Here is a 23744-nt window from a genome sequence, read left to right as displayed (position 1 = left end):
TAACATTTTTCTAAACACTTATCTAAAGCGTATCCGCCTACTGTGATGTCACACCAGAGGATTATGTTATTCATAATCCCCTATTGTGTTGTCACAGCATGGGCAGAGTATTTTCTCTAGCTCCCCATGTATGTATTGTTCAGGCGTAGGATGACCAGATTTTAAAATTACCAGAGTAGGACTACAACATAAAAGCAGGACTTCAATTTGACGTCACTACCATGACTACACTAAGGTAATGGGAAAACAGACAAATGGTGTTGCATGGCACCCCTCCTGGGAGCATGGTAGCTCTCAGGATGTTGTAATGGGTCACGTGGCTAATGCAAGCTAATAAAAGATGCGAGCCACTTCCGGTTCCAGCTCGTTAGTCACTCCAACTAAGGACTCCAGTGTCGTTCTTTTAGCACCATACTGGTGCCACACCGCATGAGCTGGGCCCAAGGACGGGGCCCAAAACGAGGACGGTGCCCCTGATGGGCAACTCTGTCTCATGGTGATGCTCGGGCCATGTGATCATGGCTACTGGGGTGACCCCGGCCTGGGTGCCCCCAGAGGTGGGGCGGCCGTGTGCTGGGTGGCCCCAGTCACGTGGGTAGCTCCAGTGATCTGGAGCGGGGGTGACCCCTGCCCATATGTCCGTGGCGTGAGCGCCGCACTTGGGGACTGTGTCTGGTGCTCCAGACTGGCAGATGGGGCCTGCCCAGTGGACCAGGGCAGGCCCCCAAACAATAGCGACGCGGGTTGGCACCCACAGCGGCACCGGCTGCTCGAGGTATGGAGGCGGCAGAGAAGAGCTTCCTGCCCCTCCCCGCTGAGAGGAGGAGGACGCGGCCGTCACCGCAACAAAGGAAATGTGGGTTGTCACCCACGAAGGGTGAGGAGCCACAAGACAGCATTGAGCAGCGTCCGCCGCATGAATACAGGAGAGCGGCATTGGCCGCGTGTCGTGTGGCCCGTTGCCCCGCCCCCCCCGGAGGAAAATCGTTTCAGTTTAGAGCGTTGGAGACGGGAGCAACCGGAGCCCCGTCACGGTGCAGGGAAGTCCAGGGTAGAGGTGCGCGGCCCCACTGGAAGACTGCCGCCCCTCCCCCACCGAAATGAGGGCCCTGTGAGAAAGCGAGTCCCCCCGCGAGAGGAAAGAGAGGCCCCACAAAGAAATGCTGGCGGCCGCAGGAAAATACCCCGCGGCCCCACCCCTCGGCCAGCACAAAAAGGGCAGGCCCAACAAGAACTGGGCCCGCAAGAAACAAAATGAAGGCGGCTGCCCCGCAATGAAGAAGCAGCGGGGACCGCAGCAAAGAGGTGGGCTTCCTGCCCCTCCCCCACCCGCAACACGCGCTGTGCTTGAGCTGCGGTAGCCGTGCTGGCCTGGAAGTGTGGCCATGTGCCGGCACCGCGGAGATGGGGACTGCTGCAAGCAAAGGGGGGCTGTCAAACAGCTGACGCGGCCCCCATGGGAGGCAGGCCCAACACCAACTGGGCCCACGCAAAAAAAAAAGTGTGAACGGGGGAGGTCACACTCCCCAACATGAACAATAGGACACAGACAGAGCCCACAACGGCCTGGGAAAGGGGCGTGTCCCACCAAGACCCAAGCCCGATGGGATTGAAAAGTAAGAAAACAGGACAGTTTGGAGGGCTCCGGCAGTCCCACAACGAAGGGGCGCCCCCCTCAACGCCTGCGCCCGCTGTGCGGCGCAACAAACAAATAAAAAGGGGCAGATTCTAGTCGCCCGGCCCGCAGCGGTGGTTGGTCCTAGTACCCAGCCCAGAGTGGGAGGGGTGTGAGTGCACTCTACTAAGACCCATAATACAGGTGTCCGCAATAAAGAAAGTGGACAATTGAAGTGACTCTGTCATCTTGCCGGAGCAAACTCTGCAGGGGACGTGGCCTCAGAGTCATAGCCTCCATGGACAAAGAGAAGGGGTGTGGCCGATGTCACTGGGCCACAGCAGTGGAATGAAGGAGCTGCAGAGGACTGACAACACAGTGGACCTGGGGGTCCTCCAGCGGGCATGACACCCTCACAAGGGTCAGCCTCAACAGCCTGGGTGACCAGAAGGAGAACAACTGTATGAACAGTCCGAAAAGGGGCAGTGAAGGCCAGGATTTGCTGTGGCCTCCACAGCAACAAGAAAATATGTGGCCCCAAATACCGGTCACCAATATCTCCCTGTCAGCAGCCCTGGAGTGGAAGGGGATGTGAAATGAGTGGCCTGCCATCCTGCCACCAGTACTCTGCAATGGTGAGCCACGCCCCATCCACGACGGAGGCAGATGTGGCCCCTGGTTCTCCCAGGGGTGGGCTTCCACAACCCAGAACAGTGTAATCATCTGGCCACTGCCACCATCCTGCCACGAGGTTTGCCCTCCAGACTGTGTCCTTGGATGATGTGGCCCCTGGGCCCCCCAGGTGCGGCTTTGCCGGTTTTCTCTTTGTGTGACTCTGGTGTGGCTGTCCGAAGGATACATTGGTGAGGACTCAAGCTGGCCTCCTGCAACTCCACGGTGGCGGAAGGAGGACAGTGTCACCGACATCCCCATGAAGACTCGGAGCCTGCAGACACTGACTGGCTTAAAATGGCCCTGTCAGAGGGAATTGTAATGTGGTAGTAGTAGCTCTCATCAGTGTTTTGTGATAGTAGAACCACTCACCCAGGTTAAAAAAGGGTGTGAAAAACTAGTAGAGTGGTTATAGTAGCATTAGTGTGTGGTTATGTTGGGGTTTTGGGGTTTTTGTTTTGTTGTTAGGAAAAAGGAGCAGTGTTGCATGGTAGCTCCCAGGATGTTGTAATGGGTCACGTGGCTAATGCCACGTGACCAAGCTAATAAGAGATGCTAGCCGCTTCCGGCTTGTTAGTCACTCCAACTAAGGACTCATGTGTCGTTCTTTTAGCACCATGCTGGTGCCACACTGCATGAGCTGGGCCCAAGGACGGGGCCCAGCACAAGTACGGTGCCCCTGCTGGGCAACTCCGTCTCATGGTGATGCTCGGGCCATGTGATCTTGGCTGCTGGGGCGACCCTGGCCTGGGTGCCACCAGAGCCGGGGCCACCGTGTGCTGGGTGCCCCCAGTCACGTGGGTAGCTCAGGTGATCCGGAGCGGGTGGGGTGTCCTCCGCCCATATGTCCGCGGCATGAGCACCTTACTCGGGGACTGTGTCTGGTGCTCCAGACTGGCAGATGGGGGATGAAGGAGTGTCCACTCATTCCCCTGGATATAAACCCGCATATTTGGCTTCGACTTTAACCATGTTCAAAACAAAGAGACGTTCACTCCATTGATTTTTTTCTGCGGCCTATCCTACATTATCGTGCAGTGATCTGATATCCTCACGTTTGGCTTGTGCTATATACATTTTTATAAAATACTCTCATCCGTGTTATCAATTGATGTCTATGATTCCTCTTATTTTTAAAAACACAACTTATACAATGGAAGTATGAAAGCCTGGAAATAGAAAGTTAACAGCAAGCAGAATTTGGAGATCAACATTTTATTTGTACCATCAATTAAAATAGGCCAGTTTTAAAAATTCTATTTCAGCTTGCAGACCATAAACATATTTCTCAAATAGAAACATATTCCCAGCCATCCCAGGCCACACATAACCCCAAATGTCTGGTCCTCGTTGTCTCCTTCAAGTAAACACGATTTAGTCTATCCACAGCTCTGGAATCAGCTCCCATTAGACAACTAGAACCTTCCAGTCCATGTGTGCCCACGTGCCCCACTCGGTCTCACTGCTCCTCGCTCTCGCTAATCACTTTGCCTAGCATCCAAAAATTCCAAATGATGTGACATCAGAACAGTCCTCTTTTCTGCCCTTCTGCCTCCCTATTTCACTCATCCACCACAATCTTGTGTCCTTTCCTGCCTTATGACGTTCCCTCCAACTGCACATTCTATGCTGGTCTGGCCTGCCCTTGCTGTCCTCCCATCGACCCCTTTTCACTGCACACTGTGATCGAACTTGCACCCCTAACCTGCACCTAACCAGGCTCTATCACTCATCACAGAGCTTTTCTCAGATTTCTGAACGTGGTCCCCATCTTCCAGATCTTTGAGATTCTGCAGCAGACACTCTGCGGAACTGCACTTATGTCTCGAACTTACTATTTGTTTTTATTTATTTATGTTTTTATATGCAGAAGGAACAATGCTCGTTTGATCACAAAAGAACACACAATAGATATGATGGGTTATTTATAACGCGCTTAATACCCAGAGGTTTCTAAGTGCAGACCTCGGGATCAAAGCTCAGTTGCTCCGTGTTGTCTTGCTTCCAACTCAAGCACGTTGCCGCTGAGCTATCCTCCCGAAAAGAAATCAGATTTGACAGGAAGCAGTGATCTTCTAACAATGGCGTGAGTTTGAGGGGCATTCTGACCAGGTTGTGGAGGGGAGTAAATGGACTGTGGACAATACATAAGTGGACATACATAGATTAAGGACAACCAACATTGGACATGTTTAAGTGCAGGTGGGCAGTACGGCCAGCTGTGCTCGGGATGTGACCTTGATGGGTGAAGTGCTAGAATGGCGAGAGAGAAAGAGACAGGTTAGAGGCGGGGGAAACATGTTAGCAAGCTGGCAGATGAGAGTTAGGTTAAGAGGGAACTCAGAGGCGGGAGGTAGGTTTTTCATTTGGTTTTGAACAAATACTCACCATTCTCACTTTTCTTCCATCCTCATCCTCCTTGACAGCTCTGCTGCCTTTGACACATCCACCCCACTCTCTTCCAGACTTTGATTTCAACTCTACTATTCAGGGGTTGGATTTGATTTAGCCTACTTATGGGACGGCCTCTCATCTCCGACACCTTTAGGGATAAAGTATTGCACTTTTCCCCTGGTACCAACTACAACCTTTCGCAATCCTCTGCTTACCATATCCATGACGCGTGGCCCTCATTAGTCTGGTTTTCAGATCCATTCATCATCGACATAAGTCTCGCTCCTTAGCTGATTCGACTTCCTGCAACTCCCTCTCCACTGTCACAATCCCAAGACCTCCTCGGCCGCACCACCCTACCCAACCAATGCTTCATCCTACTTCCACTCTTTCAAACTCTAAGCCCCCACCACCAGGCTCGGACTGACCTATATGGGTATAGGGCACTGCCCGAATCAAACACTCAAAAAGCTAGTGTGGGACAGTTTTTGGGGTCAAAGTGGAACACTTTTTTGGGCAATGTGGGCCATTTTGATGAGTTACTTCACTATGCGGTTAGTAGTTTGGACCATTGTTGCTGAATAAATATCCTTTACATCTCACAATTTACATCACATTTCAGCAAAACAACTCCCCCTTGGGTACTTTTCAAACAGTGTGTCACAAAATGAATGAATTGACATTTGCTAATGTGGGCCACTTTTTCATTTGTGCCCGAGACAATTTTAAGCCCCAGTCCGTCCGTACCCACCACAGGAACTCCTTAGTCCCACCCTCTAATGCATCCCCTCGTTGATACGACTCAACACCGCTCCAAAATAACACCTGCTATTAATTGAAGGAGTGCATTAGCGCGCATGGACACTACTAACTGTTCACCCTTACTCCTACTAATCCCCACAAAATTCTGAGCTGCATGCAGGCGCCTTTTGATTGCACATTTGAAAAACAGGTGTATTGCACAGACCTGTACTGGGGAGGGGTGTACTCTATCTCTTATGGCGTGTACTGCATATGTGCATGGGTATTTTAGGTAACATTGACTGTGTTTCCACCTAGAGTGAATGGGTATGCCCCAGGATCCCCTCCAACTGGCGCTAACATATGCAAGCAGTAATTACAGGAATACGTGTAAAGAACATCAGAAGCAGGCATATCGTTATTTATTTATTTGGTGCTTATAATACTCTAGCAACCCGACAGGTAACAAAGCCCACAGACAACTTATTTTAGTGTTCTGTATAGAGTATGTGGTAAGACAGCAGTAAACGGTGGGGGTCAAAGTGTTAAATAAAGTAGCAGAACTCTGTTCCTCTGCCCGTCCCATTTTTCTCCCCTTTTCCCGCCTCACCCCTACTCCACATTGCTCCACACTGACCTCATGCTCACCCTCTCATCCAATTCAAATCCCATACCTGGGTCCTTCCTTTCCTCCACTCAACCCCACACTGCTGCGTTTTGCAACAGTACTATCAAGACTGACGAAAACATTTGTCATTGTCCTCCCCAGCACACAGTTTTATATAGCCTCCCCCTTGCAGTCACCTACCATTCTCCCCTCTTAAGGAACATTCCCAGGACTATAACCACACACACCATGTCCAGTACCTGTACAGACAGGCAGCTGTTTGATTCTGAATTGCACAAGACAAGCACAGATCACTGGCAAGTGGAGCGTCGTGGCTTCTCAGCAATGGCCATTATATCCCATGCAGTCTATACACATAAGCACCCAGCACCTGTGGATAGCACAGCATAATGTGACACTAAATTGTGACCAGCAGGGCATAGGTTCAAATCCCCAGTGGAGAAGAAGTCAGAGAAAAACAAAGGTGCCCTTCCGTGCTATCCTGAATGTTGCTTCCGTTGACATAAAATAAGGGAAGGATGGTGGATTTCCCCAAAAGGTAAGATAAGTTATGCATCTAGTTCCCACCCACTTCGACCTATGAGTAAACAATCATATATTTGGAACGTATACGCATACAAATGCCACGATCAACTCCTACAATGAATTTCAGGATGGCAAACAATAAAGTTGTGCCATATCTAGGGAAGCAAAACAGCCACATGCCTGGAAACATTATGCATCTGACAGCTAATGGACTGGGCAGTGTCATTCTTCATCAGGGCCCAAAATCCACCCAAGAATGTAAACATGCTGGCTCACTTGCAAATATTTTGCATTGCTCTGCCGATTCTGTGGAGTAGCCCTCGCTTTGACCAGGTGCTTCAATGTGTTGAGTGCATTGATTCACACAGAGGAGGCGCCGGAGAGATTAATGTCTTCAGAATGCTTGCTTCACGCTGATATTGTCTCTGTGACGGGTTCTGGGGCTGGACTTCATTGTTTCCATCGTTCTCATTCTCTTGACCTACCAAGGAGGAAGGATGCCCAAAAAGACTGACTTCCTGGCTCTCCTGAGGTCCACAACTCACCGATGGTTTGGCTCTCCAAGGAAGCATGCTCACCATTTAGGCTGTGAGCAAACAATCTTATTGAATATTGCGGGCTGCAAGCTTGTCTGCTCCATCTCGCCAAAATGTCAGCAACTGATGGTTTGTCTCTTCTCGGATGTCTGCGTGCTGCTGTCATGCACCTTGCACATATAGAGTACATGTAAGGCCTTTGACCGTGCCTCGGAGAGAAGTAATTCAGGATGGTGTCTTTCCTGGGGCTATCTGGGCCCAGTAACAGAATGAAGATGCGTGCGGAGTCTTCTCTTTAAAGTAGAAGGGCGCCATGAGAATGTTTCTCTTCAAATGTGTCTCTTTATTGCCTCATTCATGTGGGCTGGACCAGTGTCAAGGAAGTATGTAAGTCATGCCATTTCCACCTACCTGCAAAGGACTTGTTAATTTCGTTCAGTGTGATGAACATGATTATTACATGCTTTGTACATTGCATTCAACCACATTCATATATTGTTCTGGGGCAGCTCACTGAGGGCCAAATCTTGGAGAAAATGTAACACTGTTCTTCATGCTTTGACCTTCCTCCTTCTTCTTTGGGCAAAGGTTTTCCTTTCCATTCTGGGTCACTACCTACACATTAGCATTTGGGGCAAATGTAGAATCCCACCATCTCAGCCCACATTCCAAGCAACCTGATGGCTGCTTCCCTGCAATCTTCCCCTCACACTCCCTTCCTACCTCTCAGGCCTCTGATCCTTTCCCAGCTCGTACCCTACTTACCGAATTGCTTCGGCTGCTGACACTCTGTCCTCGCTGGCCATCATGGAAATGGAAGAGGGGCCCTGTATGGAGCCCCGTCTTCCAGTCCCATGGTGGCCATCTAAGGTAGGTATTTTGGCATCCCAGTCATTCAAACACAATGCATTGCTTTTAATGCATTGCTTTTAATGGTTGCTTTTAATTTGCATGCTGTAAATGGTTAACCCAGACAAATCTCTGGGCCTCATTTTAAGTTTGGCAGTCCGTAAATAAGGTTGCCGGTAGCAATGTACTGGCACCCTCTCTGGACCACAAAACTCAGAGTTTGCTGATAGTCGCACAGAACTCCTGGCAGGCTTGACCTGACGTGAATTCTGGCCCCTCCCAGCAGTGTTTTCACTGAAACACTGGCACCATTAACAACAGTGCTGGTGCTTCAGTGTCCCCATTCCAGTGGAGACCCATGGGACTCCACAGGAATGGGGATTTACCGTTCCGCTGCTGCACATGATATCCTGGTAGCACTGGGATCTCAGGCTGCGGAAATGGTGTTATGGGGTCGGAGGTAGCCCGCCACCTACCAGCGGGTTTTACCACCAACGTCGTAACGAGTGCCTATGTCAGGATTTGCAGTTGCTATTTAGAGGTAGGATAAGCTTTAGGGATAGTTAGCAGAAGTTAGAAACCTAGTGTATAATGAACAAGAAGAGCTTGAACATTGTATTGAGAAGTTAAATGAAAGTGAAAGAGATGAGAGCTTGAAATGAGACATGGTCCTTTTGGGGTGGTTTATGGGAGATCCAGGTCTCAGTTCTTCAGCAATATTGGTACCTGTCTGAGTTTATGCATTTTGACATTATTAGAAGAAGATCCAGGCATGGGTCCACAGTCTATCAGTACTCAGTACAAAACAGTTTCTGAGTTGGATTATAATCAGATTATCAACCTCCCAGCCATAGGCAGAGGTCCCTAGGTACTGAAAATCATTAGACTGAGTTCACAAACAGATAATGTGGGGCAGAGTGCAGTTGTAAGACAACATTTTTGTTCCTCTAGTCTGCTTGTCTCACTCAAGTGTCTGGAGTTCTGAAGAAGCATTCACTGGAGTTTATTGTTTTGTTCCATTCCGCTTTTCCCTTGGGGATGTGGGCACAGAAAACCTGTAGTGGATGCATAGCTTCGAAGATGTAGTGGGACTGACTTGCTCTTACTGAAACCTGGTTCCCATTGGCCTGACAACTCTTTTCTCCTGCAAGGTGTGGCTGGATCACTTTTAAATGAGTGATTGCCGTGTACCTGGAACGCAAAGCCAAGTGGCTTTGATTATTGAGGGGCCCTGCATTGGTTATCGTGCTCAACCCTGTGCACAATTAAACAATTAAACTATAGAATGTAGGGCGCCATGTGACCCCTATCATCGTGCTAGATATGGCCTATTAACTGACTTTTCTTTGGGCCACATTCTTTTGTTGTGCGTCGCAAATCATTAGCTACTTAGCCCCATGTAGGATCAAGTTTCCTGGTATTGCACAATGAATAAAATGACCATGCCACAGACACACGCCAATCTGATGGTTGAATGATTGAATGGTTGTAGAGAAATTTAGCAATGGCTCAAAACCTGGACTTTCCCTCGCGTGATCTGTTATCTCTCACCACACCAATGGGGAAGCACACCCACAGAAGTTGATAATTAAGCATTAGGATGAGTAAGTGCTGTATGTCAATCTATAGGTGGTGGAACAGCTGGCCTGTATATGATAAATCAAGAGATTGGTGTGGTTCGAAACACTAACAGTATCTTTCACCTTGCTTTACTGTACTTTTGTACACATTCGTCAGATCCCTTATTCACCTCTACAAGGACATGATGGAAGAACTGTGTTGCAACTGAAGGCTCTTCTGTCCTCAATTGATGATTTGAAGTCATGAATGAGTAATACACCACGATCAGAGAGATCAGATTTGGAATTGACATACTGCAGTGTAAGTCAAACGTTTTGTTCCTTTGGCACACAAATAACCCTACTGTACAACACTGTTTTCTGTGCATCTTGGTAAAATTCTGTTCTGATGGAAACATAAATATACTTTATGAGTAGTGGTTCGCAGAGAAACAATAAATAGAATAGTGAAAAATGGCACATGTTGTGTTGCCCGCAATTACAGTTATATAGCTGGACTGAAAAGGGTGGCTGTAATATGAGGGTTCCATGTGTTAATATCCCCACAAAAATATCGCCATACAAAATATCGCCATATTTTTCCGGTGATATTAAGCCATGGAACCTGCAGAGGACACCCCCACAACCCCCATAACTTCTTTAATGGAGCAGGCGACACCCCCACACCCGGCAGTCCTAATTACCCCATTAATTATCCCCACTATTAATATCGCCTATGGCCTTACCCCAAAACCATATATATTGGCAATATTATTGGTTGGGATAATATTACCTGATACCAACTTGGGGGTTAGTTAGCAACTTTAACCTTTGTGCAGCGTGGATCTATAGAATAGCAATGTTGTGTTATTCGAATGCCCCATAAACCCGCCCAAGGCAAGGCTGACCTATTGAGTCGAACAACACATCTCTTGCTTTATCTGGGCGGGGCAACTGCAGTGATGTTTTCAAACTGCAAACATGTAATTCACAGCACATGTCATTATAAGTGCAGGCTGTATTTACTCCTCACGCCAACTCTGCCAACATTGCCAGGGTGGTGGTGGAAAAACCTACTTGATGATGCAGTGCAACTACCCGGATGACTATGAATTGCAGCATTTCAGAGATAGTTGTATGCAAAATCAGTGGTAATATGTGTCAATGAGTCAGCGGTTTTTTTCAAGTTCAAATGTTGTCCTCAAGGGCAATGTAGAGTGTTCTCCAGGTGAACTGAAGTTGGTGTGGGGCAGGGGACTCACGAGCAGTGGCCAGTTACACTTGATACTCATTTGCTTCACTGCAAAGGGCGTCAACACCAGCAATCCTATCCACATGACATTTTAATGCCAATACAAAATAATAATAATTAATAGCTTAAATGCATTCTCTGGGGTGTTTGTAAAGATATACATTTGTGTTTGCATTATAGTTCAGACATGGCCAGAAGAATTATGTACGTAGTCCTTCCCGTGAGATATATGATAGTGATGCCATTGAAAACTGCTGCGCACGTATAGCACTTTATAACTGCATCCATGTAGAGGCCCCCAAGGGCCATTATCAGTGTAGATGCTATCCTTTGCCGGTGCAAGTGCAACGCCTCATTGATGCTGTCATTTTCTTAAAATCGTGTTGTTGATGTTCAAGAGGCTTTTGTGTTGAGGTATACTGGGCTACATCACAAAATAAACATTAATCAGAAACTCGCCGGATACCCATTCTTTCTTCCCAATCCTTTTATTGTCATTTAACAAAAGATAAATATCTTTAAGATTAACCTTGCAACAGGCAAAAGAGTGGTTCTATGTTTTTTTGTTCAACTGCACCCCTTCTCTAATGCTCTTGCCCATTTCCTCTTCTGGTAGAATGGTGTCTGGATACTTCAGTTTTCAGGAGTTATACCTCTTCTCATTACACACAAAAGAGGAACAGAGGGAAACCAAAAGTCTCCCAAGGAAAGTATTGATCCCGATCTACTGTGTCTCTCCCAGCATTCCCTTACTCGCTCCTCCTGCTTTCATGTTGCAACCCTAATAAGCTCAAATATAAAGGACCATGTGGCTGACAGTAATGACACGTGTCTTTAGAGTAAATATTCTTGGTAGATGTTCCTAAGAAATGCGATTAGCAAATAATCTCCCAAAGGAAATGTTCTTGGCAAAACGTCTCTCAATGAAATGTTCCTAGAGGTTCCTCTGTCCCCCCCCACACCGTCACTGACAATATCAAGTGATCAATGTCCTGTTTCCAAGATGGGACCTTAAGCTTCAATCTCTGGTCCAGGCGGGAAGTTAGCCTCCTCAGTGTAGACACATTGTTGTGGTAGCTGGCCTTGGTTTTGGGAAAAAGTGTTTTGAGTAGATGGCTCAACAATGTACAGAGCTTCTGTCAGATGCAAGGCAACCACTGGAATGTTTAGGCAGTTCTCTAGGCTCTGGAATGCTTTCCAGCCATAGGATCCAGATCCTGAGACCTACTTGCGCAGACCTTCTGTACTCAACATCACAATGTCTTGTGTTTGTTCCTTTATGACCCCACCTCTTCTCTTCCAGAACTTCATAATATTTCCTAACTCCTGTCAAACTTCTTCAATGCTCTGACAAAGACTCCTTTCTCCTCCCTGCATTCTCACAAACACCATAGACATAGGGAGCGTGTCTTGCTTTTTTTTCAGCTTGGCTCTCTTTACCCCTCCACCTTAGTTCTCCTTTCTAATTTCTCCTCAACCCCGTTCTTCACCTCCTTTTGAGTTCTTCTCTCCCCTTTCCTTCCTAGTTCTTCTTTCTACATACTCCTTAGTTATTCCTCTTTAACATGCTCATGCACCTTAACTCCTCTCACTACCTCCTTCAAAGCTCCTCACACTTCTCTTCTTCTCTTTCCCAGCTCTCCATTCCAATTTCTCATTACATCCTCCCCTTATATGCTTCTCTGCTTTTCCTTTAACCTCCTCCTTAAGCCCTCTTCCATCACTTCAATGGCACTTCCTTCTCATATCTGCCACCTTTCTTTCAGTACCTCTTTCTCTGATTTTCCTTCCACCCCCTTCTCAGCTCTTTCTTCCAAACCCATGATAGCTCTTTCTTCCACCTCATCTGAACTCATCCTTCCATTTCCTTCCCTGCTCGTCCTTCCAATTCCTTCTCAGAGATCTTACTTCAACCTCCTTCTTATGTTACTCACCACTCTTGACAGGTAGGGCGATGGTAGATGACCCAGCAGGAAGTGTAAGAATCGAAGCGTTAGCCAATCTCCAGTACTCCAGACCCCTGAATCAAAGATTCAGGATTCCTCTAAGAGGGGATCTTCTTTACGATCTACCTCTCTGCTATTCCGATTTGGACAGGCAGAGGAACTGATCGCACAAAAGAGCAGGAACAAGTGCACCACCAAACCAATGCTGCAAGAGAACACAAAACAGTTAACAGTATATCTAAGTTGAAACACTCCACACCAATTGAATCCAAATTCATGAATATCTGGTGGAAACAATGACTTGGCTAAGTGTTTTCTGATATTGTGCCAGGACCTATAATGGAAACCCAGACTATAATCTGAACTATAGAAGAAAAATTCTATACTGATGGGTGTTTAGTAAGGTTACCTAACCTGAGGATAGATTGAGTTAGAGATGGAAAATATCCAGTAAGTTTGTACTAGGCAATGACAAGGAGAAAATAATAAATAGGAAGATTAGTAAAGGGTAGTAACCAGGGCGGCACGAGGGACACACTAGAGACGGGTTGGTGCATGAATCAGCAAAGTGTTCAAAATGCACAGCACTTGAGGAACTGGAATAGTTGATCAGGTTGGTAAAAAATGCACAGTCAGGAAGAAGATGGTTCCCAGGATAGCAGGATAGAAGAGAGAGAGTAAGGTGGCTATAACAGGTGGCAGCAAGTATAGCTCTTACCAGAATAAACAACTCCCTTAGCATACATATGAAATGCAGAAATAATGCTTTGGAAACACACTCATGTGAAAACGGAACACCGTGTCTTCGGACACTGAATTAGAGACAGGAGTAAGGCAGTCCAGGGACGTTCCATGATCGGGTAACCAGGTAAGCAGAATAGACCAGTGGAAAAGGCAGAGGCAGTCCAGGGATGTTCCGCGGTCGGGAAATCAGGTAAGCAGAACAGACCAGTGGAAAAGGCAAAGGCAGTCCAGGGATGTTCCGCGGTCGAGAAATCAGCAAGCAGAATAGACCAGTGAAAAAGGCAAAGGCAGTCCAGGGACGTTCTGCGGTTGGGAAATCAGGTAAGCAGAATAGACCAGTGGAAAAGGTGGAGGCAGTCCAGGGACGTTCCGCGGTCAGGTCCAAAATGACAAGTTAAGGAAGTGTTGCGCTGCCAGGAGATCTGGCGAACGGAACTCAAGGTTGTGAGTAATACCACAATTAACGGCACAGAATTCCGTCCAAACGCCAACTTTAACTCCTTAGAAGGCGGGGCTACTGCATACGTGCCTTGATGGAGTGCACGTAATGTGTCACGTGATCAGGTCGAGTCCTACCAGTAAACAATCTCCATGGCAACCAATCCCTGTGCCAAAGAGACGCAGAAACACTGTGGAAATGCTACGTTTCCAGATTGAAGCAGCGGAATGCAAAAATGCAGTATGAGGACCCTGAAGCTGACACGTAACAGCATCTGCCCCCAAAGACACCAGCAACCCCCTGGTGGAATGAAAAGCTTTTAACAAAGCAGGACAATGCAGATTCACCAAGGGTTCCCAGGTACGGTCCTCAGGACGGAAACCTTTCCAATCCACTAAATACAGTAGAGAACCTCGGGACACCCTGCAGTCCAGGATGCGAGACACCTCTTACTCCTCCTCACCATCCACCAGCACAGAAGGCAGACGGGACAGCAAACGGGTGGAAGGAACAACTGGTTTCACAAGGGAAACATGAAATACTGGATGGACCCGCCATGCCTTCGGGAGGTCCAATTTGACAGCAACATGATTAATAACAGAGGAAATCACGTAAGGACCCACAAAATGTGGCAGTGGCATCTTCTTGCCAGCGATCTTCAGATTGTGCGACGACAACCATACCCTCATCCATACCCGGTCTACAGGGCCAGGCACCCGGTGGGCATCAGCGTATTTTTTGGCATGCTCCTGCGCCCGGAGTAGGTCACAGCGTGCATCATGGTGTATTTGATCCAGGTCCTGCACGCAAGCCAGGGCTGCAGGAGTGGATCCCGGAGGGGTAGGATCGAGTGGCAAGGATCGGGCATGAAGTCTGTATAATGCAAAAAAGGGTGAGACACCAGTGGGCGAGTGCAGAGAATTATTGTATGCAAATTCAGCTTGTGGCAAGGCCGTAAACCATGTTTGCTGGAATTGAAGGCATAGACAACGTAAGTATTCATCCAATGTAGCATTTGCTTGTTCTGTTTGGCCATCCGTTTTATGATGATATTAAGAGGAATACCTATCTCCAATGAGAAATGAATCAGTTAAGGCTCTCCAGAAATGTGAAGTAAACTGTGTGCCACGATCTGACACTATGACAGATGGCAAGCCAAACTGTTTAAAGACGTTGGCAAGGAACAATTTGGCTAAACTGGGTGCAGTAGGCAAAATGGAACAAGGTATGAAAATAGCATATTTCGTAAAATAATCAACAACCACCCCGATAGTATCAAAACCCTGTATCTCAGGCAATTCTACAATGAAATCCACGGACACCATTTGCCATGGCTTGTACAGGACCAGTAAAGGATGTAACAGACCCACAGGCTTGGATTTAGAAGATTTACACTGAGCGCATCTGGCATAGGAGGCTATGTAATACTTTACGTCCCGCGACATGTTTGTCCAATGACGTAAAGCTTACAATGTTTTCTGGTGGCCTGGGTGTGCTTCAACAACTGAATCATGGACCCATTGGAGAGCTACGGTACGGGCCTGACCCAGTGGCATGAAAATACGTCCTTGAATGAATGGTAACCCTTGAACAAGGTCCAGGTTGAGATCTGCTACCTCGATAGGATGGGTAGAAACCCACTTTTCAATGAGCAACCGCAGTGACGGTTGCACTGCACAACCAAATATGACCCCTGCTGGAAGAAGCGACAGCGGTTCTGTTCTTGAGGAAAAGTCATCCGTATGGAGACGGGATAGGGCATCCGCTTACACTTGAGCCTTTCCCGGGCGATAAGTGATTGTAAAGTGGTATTGTGAGAAGATCAAATGCCAGCGTGCTTCTCTGGCTGTAAGGCATTTCATTGATTTGAAAGCTAATAGACTTATATGATCTGAATAGACAGTCACAGTATGCTTCTCTGATAGCCAAGAGCTCTCTTTCCGTGATGGTTTAGTTCCTCTCATAGGCAGTCAGCTTGCGGAAAAAGAAGGCTACAGGTTGGATCTCACCAGACTGAGGGCACTCTTCTGACAGGATGGCCCCAATAGCAAATCCAGAGGCATCCGCTTCCACAACAAATGGAAGCGCAGGATCCGGGTGCTTCAGTACGGGTGCTGAAGTAAATGCAGATTTTAACAGATCGAAAGCGGTCTGTGCTTCTGGAGTCCACCGATAAGGTACTTCAGCACTTATCAAAGAAGTGGGAGGTGCTGAGATTGCGGAAAACCCATGAATGAAACGCCTATAAAAGTTGGCAAATCCCAAAAACGATTGCAATGCTTTCATTGTTTTCGGAACCGGCCACTCCAGTACAGCTTTAACTTTGGCAGAGCTCATGCGTACCTCGTGGTTTGTTAAATCATATCCAAGAAATTCCAGTTGAGAAGCATGAAATATGCATTTTTCTGCTTTGACAAATAGTTTGTTTTCGCGTAATCGCTGGACTACTGTTCTGACTTGCTGAATGTGATCGGTAAGAGTACGGCAATAGATCAATATGTCATCTAAATAGACAACAATTTATTGGTCCAAGATATCATGAAACTGGTTGTTCATGAAGGCCTGAATAGTGGCTTGGGCATTGCAGAGGCCGAAGGGCATGACCAAGTATTCATACAAACAATAATGGGCTTTGAATGCCGTTTTCCACTCGTTGCCTTCTCGTATGCGAACCAAATTGTACGCCCCTCTGAGGTCAAGTTTGGTGAACACCTGTGAGGATCCCAACAGATCCAGTAGGACTGATATTAATGGCAGCAGGTACTGATTTTTTATGGTCACTGCATTCAGTGCACAGTAGTCTATACAAGGGTGTAAGTCAGCATCTTTTTTTAGGGACAAAAAAGAGGGGAGAAGGTGCCAGAGATTTGGAAGTGCGGATGTACCCCATGGCGAGAGCCTTGTCAATATAGTCTTTCAATACAGTGTCCTCTTTCACAGTTAATGAATACACTCTTCCTGCAGGGATTTTGGTGCCAGATACCAAATCAATGGGACAACCATAGACCCTATGCGGAGGTAACGTCTCCGCCATTCCTTTGTTGAATATGTCCATGAACTCAACATACTCTGAAGGAATAGGTGAGGTAGAGGCTTTAGAGACAGCCCCATTATGAGATGCTTGTACCATCCGAGCCTTAGGGGGACTAACCTGGGTAACACCATTAAATGGTAAACATTGTGTGTTACATACCACTGAAGGAAACTGGACTGCTTGAGTAGCCCAATCAATGGCAGGGTTGTGGTACTGTAACCATGGCATCCCCAAAATAACCTTGTAGGCTGGGGCATTAATGACATCAAAGGATATTTCTTCAGAATGGCCATCCTCTGTAGACATGATCAATGGTACCGTTTGATGCATAACCAAACCAGAGACAAGAAGTGATCCATCCACTGCATTGACCGTCTTTGGTTGGTTCTTTAGTATTAATTGAATCACTGAGGCTGTAGCAAAGCATTGATCAATATAATTGCCGTGGCACCAGAATCGATAATAGCTGTTGCTTTAAAAGAAACGCCTTGAACTGAGGAAAAAATGACAGGAAGGTGAAACAACGGGATAGAAACTGGTCTGAGTGAGTCCAATAACGACCATCCTGATGTAGGGACTCCATCTACAGTCAGGATTTGGCGTTTCCCACCTTCGTCTTGGGTATTTTGGGGCAATAGGCCAAGAAATGGTCTGCGGAGATTGTGAGATCAGTGATACTCCGATTGGGCTGGAGTCAACAGACCTCTTACAGCTCCGATCTGCATGGGTTCCGGGGCTGGTAGATGGGAGGTGGAGGTACCGGAGGCAATCAGAGCTGAGAAAGGCAACATTTTCTCTCCCCTCCTTTCTGCCCTTCAGGCATCGATTTGTAGTACTTAGTCCAGTAATTCCCCATAAGCCGTAGGAACCACAGGTACCGTGGATAACGTTTCCTTTAGTTCCTCAGAAAGGCCTTGATAGAAAACGGCAGCTTTCATCTCTTCTGGCCAATCCATTTCTGCGGCCTGTTGGTTAAACCATGCCAGATAAACCAGCAACAATGAATTCCCTTGTCTATGTTTTAACAACTCTAAATCAGAAGCCTGAGTTGTATATCGAGCATCGAACACTTTACTCATCATAGTAAGAAGGGTGTCACAGTTATAAATGACGTGGCTATTGAATTCCAACAGCGGATTAGCCCAAGCCGCAGCGGTACCTCCCAAATGGGATAGAACAAAAGCCGCTTTAGTGGTGGAAGTGGGAAACTGCAGGACGACACAGAAAATGCATCTTACATTGGTTAACAAAAGTCCTGTCATTTTTTGGATCCCCCAAAAAACGTTCCGGGGTTGCCAATGGGAATTGTGTTGTGAGCATCAGAGGTACAGGTTCCTGGGTTGGTGCAGGAAAACCAGACCCTGAAGCTGTGGCTCCTGACCCCTGAGGTTCTGGAGTGGTTACTAAGGCCTGGATGGCATCCATGCGCTGAGGTAACGTTCTTGAGAACTGGTCAATTCAGACCGTAACTCGGTGACCATTTGAATGATCTGAGCCAGTGGGTCCACTGGCTCTGTCAACATTGTCAAGGCTGCTAATTCTGTTACTCACCACCCTTGACAGATCGGGGCGATGGTAGACGACCCAGCAGGAAGTGTAAGAATCAAAGCATAAGCCAATCTCCAGTACTCCAGACCCTTTTTTTTTACGATCTACCTTTCTGCTATTCCTATTTAGACAGACAGAGGAATTGATTGCACAACAGAGCGGGGAACACGCGCACCACCAAACCAATGCTGCAAGAGAACACAAAACAGTTAACAGTAAGTATATCTAAGTTGAAACACTCTACACCAATTGAATCCAAATTCGTGAATACCTGGTGGAAAAGCAGTGATGGCTTGACTAAGTGTTTCCTGATATTGTGCCAGGACCTATAATGGAAACCCAGACTATAATATCAACAACAGAAGAAAAACTCTATACTGATGGGTGTTTAGTAATGTTAACTAACCTGAAGGTAGATTGTGTTAGAGATGGACAATATCCAGTAAGGTTGTACTAGCCAAAGACAAGGAGAACATAATAAATAGGAAGATTAGTAAAGGGTAGTAACCCGGGCGGCACGAGGGACGCACTGGAGACAGGTTGGTGCATGAATCAACAAAGCGTTCGAAATGCACATTACTTGAGGAACTGGAATAGTTGATCAGGTTGGTAAAGAATGCACAGTCAGGAAGAAGATGGTTCCCAGGATAGCAGGATATAAGAGAGAGTAAGCTGGCCATAACAGGTGGCAGCAAGTATAGCTCTTACCAGAATAAACACCTCCCTAAGCGTACATATGAAATGCAGAAATAATGCTTTGGAAACACACTCATGTGAAAACTGAACACTGTGTCTCCCGACACTCAATTAGAGACAGGATTAAGGCAGTCCAGGGACGTTCCGTGATCAGGAAACCAGCTAAGCAGAATAGACCAGTGGAAAAGACAGAAGCAGTCCAGGGACGTTCCGCGGTCGGGAAATCAGGTAAGCAGACTAGACCAGCAGAAAAGGCAAAGGCAGTCCAGGGACATTCCACGGTCGGGAAATCAGATAAGCAGAATAGACCAGTGGAAAAGGCGGAGGCAGTACAGGGACGTTCTGCGGTTGGGTCCAAAATGACAAGTTAAGGAAGTATTGTACCGTCAGGAGATCTGGTGAACAGAACTCAAGGTAGTGAGTAACGCCACAATTAGCAGCACAGACCTCTGTCCAAACGCCAACTTTCACTTCTTAGAAGGCGGGGCTACCGCGTACGTGCCTTGATGGAGCACACGTAACATGTCACGTGACCAGGTTGAGTCCTACCAGTAAACAATCTCCATGGCAACCAATGCCTGTGCCAAAGAGACGCTACATTTCCGGCTTGAAGCAGCAGAATGCAAAGATGCAGTATGAGGACCTTGAAGCCGACACATAACATCTTAGCTCTACAAGTACCAGCGTCAGGTCTCCTCTCAGCCTCTCCAGTCCTCCATCTCTAATGTCTCTAAACATCTTTCTGCTCCAAATACCCACACAAACACTTTCTCCCTCCTGGAAAAAACCCTTGAGCCCACCCACCCCCTGGGCTAAGCCTCCTAGTTTTTTTGTATCAGGGATTAAATATTGTTTCAGGATTTTGATAGCTTGATGGGACATGGTTTAAATATGTTGGGAGTTTTACATTGCGGAGCACAGGGCCACAGTGGTGAATGGATCAAGCCTACTAAAGGCTTGTCTGCCATTTTTAAATTGACATGCTGCTGGCTCATAGATGCAGGCTTCACTTTGCACATGCAGAAACACTGTGCGTGGTGCCCACTCTCAGTAGGGCTTCACATCCTAATAGTTCCATGGCTGTTGGCGAACAATCAGATCAAACTACATTTCGCTCTGGTGCAAGTCACAGTCTCCTGCTCTTGGCACCTGCTGTCAACGTGAAAAGCATGTAAAGGGATCATGGACTTCACATAATGTTCACTGTCATACATCCCAACATTTTCTGTTTCAACCTTTAAAGGCAACGCATTGTTGAGGTGTTTCATGTGGCGCGTCTTGGCCCGTTGATGGCATGGTTGGGATAGCTGGGGCATATTTCTCACATTGGTGTGAGCCCCGAACCATTTAACGTGTGAGGGTACCTGGCCGCCTTTGCCCCATATATTTGGGATCATACAACTGTTGATCTACCCTCTGGCTGTTGTCAGAAGGACGCTGTACTATAGTACAACTGTAATCTCCTGTCTGTCTTTCACAGTTGTTCACTGATATTGTATGAGTTTTAAAATGACTTCCCTACCCTGGCAATTTTCCAGTGGCATGCTGAGTGAAATATTGCACATTTAAAATGTGTGTAGCACCCTTGTTCTAAATAATGATGACGATTCTTGGCTTTTCCAGATGTGCAATGCAGTTCTGAATGTGCTACTGCCTTTTCACACATGCTTATAGTGCACATCTCACAATGTTACATGCACAATTCCCGACGAGGCATAAATTAGTCTTCCTAACATTAGATGGACATACACACACATATACCCTTGACCTGTCTTCTTTACGATAAGCAACATACGTATTCTGCCACTGTGAATTGAGAGGGTGTGTGGCAAAGGTGGGGGCGGGGGAGCACACTGAGGGTCATCAAGGTGCAAGTCAGCGAGCAAAGGATACTACAGTACGAAGGCTGGTGCAGTGGGGTGTGGCAATGGTCAGTTATGCTAAAGTTTACACTACTGGATGTTTAATCATTTTGATTGTCACACCTAATCTCAAATTACAGGTCGGTTAAATATATGTATGTTTACACACATAGCAGGAACAAATGTTTACTATTTTGTGATATGTCTATGCATTTATTGACTGCACATGAACGCCAAAATAAATGTATCCCTAAATTCCATTACATTGGTACTGCTGCACAATAGTTTCTTGTAACAGATTAGGGTTTGGCAAATTCTGTGATAAGACTTGAACCTGTGGCGTTTTGGAACCTATTTCTTATTGTTAAGATCTTCATTGTCACGTTGGCTGACATTCTTTCATGAAAATTATTTTCTTTTTGCTGCAAAATCATGTATTTATGTATGTATGTATTTATTTATTGTGTAAATTGCAGTTTAAGTGCAGCAAACCGCTGTACAGGGTGTGGGTAGCGAGTATTTGGACTGCCATCGTTTAACGGTAGTTCAGTACTGTGAATTACGGTCTGTGCATCGTTGAGTGAGTCTATTGGGATTTGCCACTGCTCAGGTGTCATTGAAAAAAGCCACGTTTTAATTTTAAATTTGTAGTCTCTATGAAGGGTTTGAGTGATCTAATTTCTGACAAAATGGCATCCAAAGCAGGGTCCGAGATGCCCAACAGAGGAGGTGAGTCACTTTTGGGTCTCTTGAGGTTGCAGGTGGGAGTATTAGGTTCTTTGGTATTGAAGTATTGTTTTTTTTGTTGGCCGCCATGATATTGGCTGCAAAATAGGGATATATGAGCAATTGAAAAGAGCTTGGTTAGCAATATTGATGATGGAAGGTAAAGAATTGCAGAAAGTTGTTACATGTAGAGCAATAGTAGGTTCCGTTTCAAATGGAAGCTATTTTGAGAAGGGCTTGTGGTGGTAAACACATATGTATAGAGTCTTTAAATAGCAACTTCTTGGGGTTCTATATTCCAAAGTTTACAATTGTTACGTCCATATTATTTAGGTAGTACTACTCCTGATAGAGGAGGTTAATAGAAGCACTGTTGAATAATAAGGCGTAAACTTAGGCGTAAGTTGAGAGTGCCACAAGCCTTGTAGTGGTAGGAAGCTTCCAGTTAATATGGGTATCCAGTTACAGTCAAGTTCACATGCGTATATCCGCATATAGCATGCGTGGTTCACATATGTGTGCTCGCTATCAGAACCAAAATCGAGCAAAAAATAGAATGGGTTGTGTCACATGAGTGCAAAGTGTGGATGAGATCCTGTGCAATAAAACAGTATTCCTTTCTATGTTTCTTTATTGTTTTTTTTTAAAAAGAAATGTCCCTCTTTATTTAGTCCCAAAAGTCTCAGAGATTATGAAAATGGGATCTGTGTGGAAGGGTTTAGCCGAAATATTGATTATATTTAAATAGTTTCTTTGTCTTGTGGCGTGTGGTTTCTTATAAAGCCGCGTTGGGCTTCCTAATCCTATTTTTTTTTTTTCTCATCAGGGAAAGCTTTATTTATGGTGCTGTATTAATGGTGCTGTTGCGTGCCGGCACCAGAGGCAGCAGTATTGAGGCAGAGAAGAGAAGGATGGCAGACCAGGCCGCAGCCGGCGCGTCACGTAACACATGACGCCAACACTTACTTCACTGTGGGTGGATACCGGAAGGCGGCTGCGGCGGTCCCCAGAGCTTGAATGCAGGAGCTGGTGAGCTGGTGAGCCGGCGCGGGCGAGCGTGGAGCTGCGCTGAATTTCGTTCAGCGGTTCGTGGAGGAGGTCCGGACCATGGCGCAGGAAGGAAAAGGTAAGTAATAGGGGAAAAAAATATGGGGAAATGCCTTATTTAGTAAACGGTGAGACGGAGCTGCCAGGTCATGCCGCCATCTTCGTCGGCGTCAAGCCACAATTACAACAGTTAGACGACAGATGGAGGGGTTTTGAGAATAGAATGGACGAGGTGGAGAAGAGAGTGGGTCTAGTAGAAGAAACTACACCTAAAGTAACACAACTGGAAAATGCAATAAAAGAACTTCAAAAACACAATGAAGATTTGGAAAATCGCAGCAGACGTAATAACCTCCACATTTCAGGGCTGCCAGAGGGATCAGAGGGAACTAATACCATTGTCTTTTTGCAAACATTTTTAGCAAAGCTGCTTCACTTACCCCCTGATCTAACACTTAATATTCAACGTGCTCATAGAATCGGCCAACTATCTGCTTCCACCTCTCCTCGACCTTCGTACAGAACAATGATCTTTTATCTTCTGGAATACTCCCAACTTCAGCTCATTATATCTGCAGCAAAGGAACGTAAATCCCTTATATGGAATGGTTCTAAGATTTTCATTTCACAGGATGTCGCTAAAAGCACGGCCCAACGCAGGAAAGTATTCTTATCCTTTCGCTCAGCCTTGAAACAGCTCAATATACGTTGTGGGCTATACCACCCTTGTTCTTTCAAAATAACATATGAAGGCCGTACCAGAATGTTTGAAGAACCAGCAGACCTAAGAGCATTTATGCGATCCATCAAATATGATAACATGGACACTACCTCGCCTGCAAGTACCTCCACCTCTTTTGTTACATGAACGTTTTACTCCCTTTCTCTCCTTACTATTACACATTTAATGCCATGATTATCTCCCATATAT

The sequence above is a fragment of the Ambystoma mexicanum genome, chromosome 8 (genome assembly GCF_040938575.1).
Source record: "Ambystoma mexicanum isolate Mex_15411 chromosome 8, UKY_AmexF1_1, whole genome shotgun sequence".
Taxonomy (NCBI): Eukaryota; Metazoa; Chordata; class Amphibia; order Caudata; family Ambystomatidae; genus Ambystoma; species Ambystoma mexicanum.
This window is presented reverse-complemented; position numbering follows the sequence as displayed.